Source organism: Spinacia oleracea, chromosome 5 (genome assembly GCF_020520425.1).
Source record: "Spinacia oleracea cultivar Varoflay chromosome 5, BTI_SOV_V1, whole genome shotgun sequence".
Classification (NCBI taxonomy): Eukaryota; Viridiplantae; Streptophyta; class Magnoliopsida; order Caryophyllales; family Amaranthaceae; genus Spinacia; species Spinacia oleracea.
Window position 1 is genome coordinate 37,864,498 of NC_079491.1, and position 8,662 is coordinate 37,873,159.

The 8,662-nt window shown below is 35.2% G+C and overlaps 1 long non-coding RNA gene across 1 annotated transcript; it reads right to left on the bottom strand.

Annotated features, from left to right (window-relative positions):
• Positions 1-6,799: 6,799 nt before the first annotated feature.
• Positions 6,800-7,670, bottom strand: LOC130461214 (uncharacterized). The gene is made up of 2 exons (XR_008921617.1): positions 7,225-7,670; positions 6,800-7,128 (listed from the first exon to the last, which is right to left on the bottom strand). It is a non-coding gene; the product is annotated as an uncharacterized lncRNA (long non-coding RNA).
• Between the last annotated feature and the right edge of the window lie 992 nt (positions 7,671-8,662).

Genomic DNA, 8,662 nt, shown 5'->3' on the forward strand with positions numbered 1-8,662 from the left:
AAAACAACTAGTAAGTGTGGAATATAACCCTAAGGTTATATTTTGTGTAATCGGCTAAGGCACAAGCCCTAACCGGCCACACAAGCCTACACTCACTAAAGCCCATGTGTGCAACAACCAAGCAACACAGCAGTGGGCCGCGGGCTTTGCTGTTTTCTTGTTGCGCTGCTGCCCAACTGCGCGCACATGCAGTGCCGCGGGCTGGCTCGTTGCTGCGCGCAATCTTGCTGGCTCGTTGGGCCTCGCGCGCATGCGTGCTTGGCTCGACGGGCCGGCAATTCCATTGCGGCTCGTATTCGCGACTAATACCTTACGGCTATTATTTATCGTATCGTATTCGACGAAGCACAGTCGTACGATACGATAATTCGTTTTGCCCAGCTTACGAATATTCGTGATACGATATACGATTCCGATCCAACGTCATATCGTATATTATGTTTTTCCAAACTAATTCCCGAAAAGCTATTAAATGAATTTCCGATTCATTTAATCCGGTGATCTGTTACATGCCATTGGTGTGACCTTGTAGGTTCAATCAAGAGTAAGTTGTGAGCTTAATATTCATTAGAACTCACTGATCGGAAGCATTGCTCCAGCTAGTTGTTCCGATCACTTGATTTCACTGAATTAATTGTTCGCAATTAATCTGAACCTTGGTATTAGACTTAATGCACCTTGAGTGAAGGACATATTTCCTTCAATTGGTACACTAAGAATATTGCGTTTTGTTGTTTGATAAATCAGGTGATATTATTCTAAAATTAAACATATGTTCCATATCAGCGAGGGTAACCGAACCCAACGCAGAAGCAGAGTATGAAAAAGGGCGACAATGATACGCCCATTAAAAAGGAAGACATAATGTACATTACTAGTTGAGTTTAACAGGATAACATTTATTTGACTCTCAAAACACAACTGCGAATCTGGGACAGGTCCTATCCAAGATGCCAAACTACAGGTTGGCGTTCAGAGTTCAGACCTACAACTCGGGGGTGGTGCTTTCTTTCAGTTCCATGCTTTGCTGAATGTAGATTCTTATCCGCATTTCAGACAGTTTTGAATGCAGTAGGCAATAAAGCAGCAAGTAATCTTATCTGGGTAGACATACAAAGAGACGCATTGTTCTCCTTTAGTAGAAAAGATTTCTCTCTGGTAAAATCCCAAATGGAATTACCACACTAAAGCGTCTCACCTACATACATTTGTCGAATAATAACATAACAGGAAGCATTACCGTATTCCATAAGCAATCTCCCTAAATTACAGTCCTTATTCCTAAACCATAACAAACTCACTGGACCAATACAAAATTTCTGTAAGTAAACTTTCTCAATTGCGGGATTTACATCTGAACCATAACAAAATTACTGGAATCAGTTACTGAACCATAATTTTTGGGAGTTCATTTAGGTCTGTTTGATGCAGTTCTTGTTGATATCCATTTCCATGTTATCATTTCTCAAGTTATTGGTGGTTGATATCGTATTAAAGGTCTCTTGCAGCCAATATACATTCCAAAATAACATTAAGTGAAAAACAAATCCATCAGGTATGATCACCAATCTTGCTGACTCCTGGAAGCCAACAGAAAAAGGATAGAAAAAAAGCCAATCATCATGTAAAAAAAGCCAATAGCTCTCGGTATTTTCTGGAATAGTTAAATCCAGATTTTTGTTTTTACATCCACACTATCAAGCCTAACCTAGACAGCTAATCACATAACCCAAGTTTATGTCAATTTTGGCCCCACTAATTAACATTCACATATTCAACAATCTCCAGGCAAAGAAAAAGAAAATACATCAACAAATACACAAATTGAAGCAAAAATTCCAAAAAAACTCTTTTCGATCAGGATGTTGAGACAATTATTTCACAAAATACAGCAACAAAAACTAAATAACCATACAATTTGTATAATTTCCTGAAAATATTTTAAATATGTAGAGAAGAACTTAAAACATACAATTTTAGCAACAAAAGTAAAAATAAAAAATAAAAAAACAAGAAAACAAGAAAACTAACCTGGAAGATCGAATTACAGTCAAGAATTGAGCGGATTTATCAGATACACCAAGGAAGCAGCAACTCAAAACCCAGATGATGCTCGAATTTCTCCAACAAAAAAACAGAGGAAGCAGCGAATTTATCTTGAATTTTTTGGGCGAATTGCGAATTCAATTGCGATTTCCTTGAAAATATAGGATGAGAAGTGAGATAAAAGTGGTCTGAACAGAGAGAATTTAGGGATTTGATTGTGCTAACGGTATAGGTTGAAGACGAAATCCAAGGGATTCGCTAACGGTGTTGAACGTGATAGAGGAAGAATGAAGACGGATTCGTCGGATTCGTCGGAGGGTGGTTAGGTTTTGGAGCTAGCTAGCAAGGTCGGTGATGGAGGAGTTGAGAGAAACGTGGGAGTTGCAGCCCAGTAAAGCGGGATTGCGAAAATTTCAGTTAGTCGGGATTTTTTGTGAAAAATAAATTCTTTATGCAACACGTGGGTACCACATGTCTTTTTAAGCACATATCGACGCTCGGGGGCGCCGAAATTTGTTTCGACTGTACAAACCGTCGAAATATGCAAATTACATATTCGCGCCCGCCTTACCCATGCGACCCTTTCCAACAGCGTCGAAACTGATCGGTCTAAATATGCTCCCTTTTTTTGTAGTGAACTGACCTATAAAAGTAACTGCCCTAAAAAAAACTGACATTAACCTCTGTTGATGGGCTTTAAACGCGTTGCGTTTATTTACAAGTGTGAACATGCCACATCATCAATTTGATGGTGTAACTGGTCACATATAAGACTCAATTATGTACATATTACATCTGTTTCAAAAATATCTTTACACTTTCCGTTTTAGTCCGTTACGTTTCATAATGTTCTTTACACTTTGATTTATCTATTTTTGGACATGCAAATTTATTATTTTACCTTTCTAGCCCTACAGTATTTACAATTTCCAGCTTACTTTCTCTTGCTTTTTTTTTCTTACGCTCACCCACTTTTTGACACATTTATCTTACTTTATCCATATTTTATTATATTCAACCAACTTTTCTACTTTTATCTTAACATTCGCGTAAATAGTAATCGTAAATATTTTATGAAACGGAGGTAATACATCTTAATATGGATGATAACTAGTTTAAGGAGATCGTTACATATGGTGGGATGAATGGATTGCCGACTTGGAATATAATGGCGGATAATTAATATAATGCGCAATATAATGACGATTAAGGTATACGAATATATATAATCTCGTTATTTTATCTTTTTTGAATGAGTCACAACTCAAGACATTATAAGGATCTTTTACCAAATTAGCTATTTCTACAACTTTATTTATCAAAATGGCTATTTTTAAATTATATTTCCCAAACTAGCTACTATTTTGATTTTGAAGTAAAAACCAATGAAGTGGTTTGAGTTTTTTTTAGTGAACCGGTTTGGTTTGAATTATTTTTTAAAATAGTGAACTGATGTGGTTTTTTTAGGGGGCCAGATTTTTATATATAAATTTTGGGTTCTTTTTATCTTTCTAATATTTAAGTTGACATCACTGGAGCCTGGCGTTTTCCAATTTTTCCAACTGACTTATTTTTCATGCATATTTGAGACTCAATCATATTTCATTATATTCAATGTTCTGTAATTTTGGTTTCAATCTAATAAAAAATCGAAACTCTAAATACTCCGTACAATATAAGGAACTTTTGATTGAATGTATTTTGTTTCATATGTTATATTCTACTTCAAATGCATGTTAACTTTGTTTCCTTATATTTGTACTATAGTTTTTTCTAATGTATAAGATGGAGTACGAAGCAATTGTTCTTTGGTTTGTGATTTATGTTTTGGATTGATTATATTTGAGTATACTTTGCGGCTATTAGCAAAGCAAATGGTTCATTTTTGTTTTTTGCTTTTTTGATAAAAACGGAATGGTTCATCTAAAAAATAAACTCAAGAAAATACAAATTACTTACATTTTAGTAAAAAAATAAATAACAAAAAAATATATATAAAAAGCCCCAAAAAATTGGTTCACTGTGTATTACGGAGTAAAAAAAATCAAACCAAACTAGTTTAATGGTTTTTTTAAATCAAAGTCAAAATAGTCATTTTGGTAATAAATAGTAGCTAGTTTGGGAAATAGAATTCAAAAGTAGCCATTTTGGTAAATAAAATTGTAAAAGTAGTCAGTTTGATAAAAGGTCCACATTATAACGGAAAAGTGGGTATTTGAGCCTGTACATAACCATCATTTTTTTTTTAGTTCTTTACTGAGCCAAAACCTCATTAATACAATATAATGATTATTGTATATGGAGGTGTTTGCATGAGTAAACAAAAAGGCGTGTTAATTTAAATCGACTCGTTATTTCATTTAACTTGTATGCCGACTTCCCGTCAAAAAAAAAAAAAAACTTGTATGCCGACTTGAATTCACAAGAGTAGAGATTGAGAGGATGCTATGAATCATAATTCTCCACAAGTCCACCACACAGAGTATATAGTTTAAACAAGACATTTGATTAGCATTTATTCTATTTACAATTTTATGACTTTATGATTTATGACTTCGTATGAACTCAAAAAGAAGATCTGTTATGACTTCATAAAGTAGCAAGGTAAATTCTTTTATAGCACGTCTCATGTCTATTTATTTTTTGACTAAAATTTCATTTACAAATTATAAATGGGACAAAGGTATTTGAACATGTAATTTATTGAACACATGTTGGCAATCTTTGTCACTAGCCTAATATCAGATGTTTACTAATTTATATAGTTACCTGCAATGATGTGAAACATAATTTTTTGTTATAATTTAAAGCCAATTAAATAGAATGAGATAATCGACTGATTGAAAATATGATGACTATTGAAGAAAATAATATTGACGCAATTAAGCTACGGGTAATATAAATTACAAATAAAGTGTAAGATTCTAACATGAGAGTTACTTCCTCCGTTTCAAAAAGATCTTTACAGTTACTATTTGCACGAACTCCAATGCAATATCTAACTACTAATATATCCAATTTCGTGTGTGAAAAAATTATAAAAATTTGATATTCTGGAAATACATACCGAAACCAATCTAACAAAATCTTACATGTAACGTTTTGATGTATATAACGGTGAGAATTTACGGTCAAAATTTTTATACTTTGGACACATTTTTCAAAGCGTAAAGAACTTTCAGAAACGGAGGTAGCATTATACAAGCTCTTAATTTTAACCACTAACATTATTGATACAAGTATTGATATTATATTCGTATAGTTCTCTATGTTAGGACAAAGATAGTTGTGACGCTGGTGGCATGTACTCGTATTGGTGATTGGTGAGCGTCTATTTTGAGTTAAGCATGCTTTGATGTAAATAAAATCTATTCGTTATGAAAAGGAATGTGCACTTTTTGCACTTCATTTTAACAAGAAAGGTACGTTTGTTGTTATTTAATTATTTAAGGGTCTTGCAAGTGACAATAATTATATACCGCCCCATATTGTAGGTTGAGACTTGACATGGTGGGAAAATTTCACTCTCAAACTTGTTTGATTGTTGTTGAAGTTGACACGTGATGTTTAAATTCCCCCTAATGACCCATCCGTCCATTCAAAAATATTTTTGATTTTCTCCCCACCAAAAGATTAATCTAAAATATTTTACAATAAATTTATAATAATTTATCGGAATAAGGTTTTGATTAATATAACATATCGGAATAAGTTTTTACAATAAATTTATAATATACCAAATTTTTGATAACTTTCAACATGTTTTGATTAATTTTAATATTATAAAAAAAAAGTTGTTGGAAAATCATTTTAGAGGGTTCATGGTTATCTTTATACTACCTCCCGTTTCAAATGATAATTACACTTTCCGTTTTAATCTGATAAATAAGGTTATTTACATTGTACTTTATACTTTCTCCGTTTGTTTTACGTTGCAGCTCACTTTCACGCATGCCAATGTACAACTTTTTATTATTAATATCTTTAATTGTCTTTAAGCGAAAAATAGGAAATTTTGTGAAACACTACTTTAATGTTTGGACGTTTTGTGAATTACTACCCTATATTTTTTTTTATATTATCCTACCTTATAAGTTTGTTATGTTTTAGTAACACTACATCGTCACATAAAAAGTTAAATCTCTCCGTTTGTGGGCCCCATCCCAACGACATTATTCCATTCCTATTTCTCAATCTCTGTTCTCTACTTCTTTTTCTCAATCTTTGTCCTCTCGTTTCTCCATCTCTGTCTGCAGGAACTGATCTCAGAACTCGTAGGACAAGCACATCTTAGAGGAACTGATATCTTAATTTTCTCCAAAAGATCCCATGGCGCGACACTAACATTCTTCTCTCGAATAGCTTTACCATTAGGTAACCCTTCAAGAGAGTCATCAAACCCACCAAAACTCTAACCAACACCGGTAGTTTTTATTAGTTCAGCTTGAAAAACTCTGCCTTTTTCAGCACACCTACAGTTGACAGGAATCAACAGAGGTGATTGCTCGAAAGGAATTCAGTCTCAGGAGAAAACCCGTTCACTTCTGCTACCGTGAAACGGTTCAATCCCAAATAGTATGTATAAGATTATAAAAGGGAAGAATAGTAAGGATTGGTATGTACTGCATAAGTAGTACACTGATTTTCGGACGCAATACGGTTGCATCAATAGTTTCTTGATTCAATTGAATCGTTTTCGCGACTAATTAGTCTGTTGTTATGAGCAAGAATAGGCACAAAGACAAGGAAAAAGAAGAAAAGGAAGAATAGCTTAGTGATTAGAGCAACCATGCTCTTAATTCAGAACTAAACATATCTGAAGTATAATGTTAGTTAAAATATACTAGCATAGTAAGGTGAATATTTTGGATCTATACAAATAACGCTATGGTTTGGAATCTGCCAATCTTTTTATCGGACCATAGCCCAATAATTATTGATATTACCCCAATGCCAGAACGTAGAAGAACACCGTATAAACTGCAAGCTTGGTGTCTGCTTAAACAAGATGTAATTGACTTGATCCAAAGCTCTTGGCTGGAGGCACATTCGGGATCGAAGATGTTTAAAATTCAAAGGAAGCTGCAGGTAGTTGTGGAGAAGTCAAGAAAGTGGTGTCTCAACTATCGAAAAGAAGCAGGTATAACATGGGATATATTTGAAAATAAGTTGTCTCACCTTCAAAATGATATCTTGGATAAAAACTCCATCCAAAGAGAGGCAAAAGGCAGGCAGGAAGTTCAAGAGGAGGCAGACCTTCAGTGGTGGTATTGGAAACAAATGGCAAAATCAAATTGGGATGCATTCGGAGATCAGACCTCTTCTTTCTTCTACAAGAGTGTTAGGACCAGAGGAGGCAGAAATATTATCAAAACCATTCAAGATGAGGGAGGTACCTGGCTACTAGGAAAAAATGAAATAAAAAATGAATTTCAAAACCATTTTACTAATGCCTTTGCAGGAATGAGCACGACTAATAGAGAAGATTATGATCGATGGTTCGATGATGTCCCAACTGTTAGGTTATGATACATATAAACGAATATAAATCATGCGGAAAAACCATAAATGCCAGGATTCCAAATTAATTGCCACATAACAATTAGCATAATTAGGATGCATACTCTTTGTAGCGTGCCCTCCCTTGCTGCGCCCGAACTGAACAAGAACAAGTCTTTAGGACTCCAAGTGTCGTCCATCCGTAGAAAGTCCACAACACGTCCGGATCTGCCTTAAGATTGACCAACTAGAATCGCCCTTAAGGTACTAAAAATATTCGGCTATTTGTGGGCAAGTGTATGACTGAATTTTTGCTCAAATTCTTACCTTTGAATACTTCAAACTCGTTATAAATTATGAGCCTTGATCTCATATTTATAGGCCATGGAATAAGTAATCGAATCCTACTAGGATACGAATTAATTAAATTAGAATCCTAGTAGAACTCTTATTTAATTAATTTATCTTTTAGGATTAGGAACTTAATCATTAAACGAATCCAATACGCTTTATGTTTCGTATGTGAACACAAACACACACGCACATCAGCAAACGAGGGGCGCCATGCGTGCGCGCGCAGCCCGAGCAACGCAGCCCACTCGCCACGAAGCCCACGAGCTGCCGCAGCCTTGGGCGCGCGCTGGGCCTGCCTTGCGGTGGGCCTGGCGCAGCCTTGGGCTGGCGTGTTGTGGCGCGCGATTCCCTTGCTGGACGTGGGCCTGGCTTCGTGCTGGGCCTTCGTCTAGCAAGCTCGTCCGATGCTAATTCGTACGACGCGCTTCCAATTAATTTCCCGATTCCGGAATTCATTTCCGATACGAACAATATTTAATAATTCCGATCCCGAAATTAATTTCCGTTTCGAACGAATATTTAATATTCCCGTTTCCGAAATTATTTTCCGATTCCGATAATATTTCCGATTCCGACAATATTTCCGTTTCCAGCAATATTTCAGATTCCGGCAATATTTCCATTTCCGATAATATTTTTCGACACGTACCATGTTTCCGTTTCCGGCAACATCTACGACTTGGATAATATTTATATTTCCTATACGATCCATATTCCCGTTTCCGGCAATATCATCGTTTCTGGAGAAGTCATTTACTTGCCT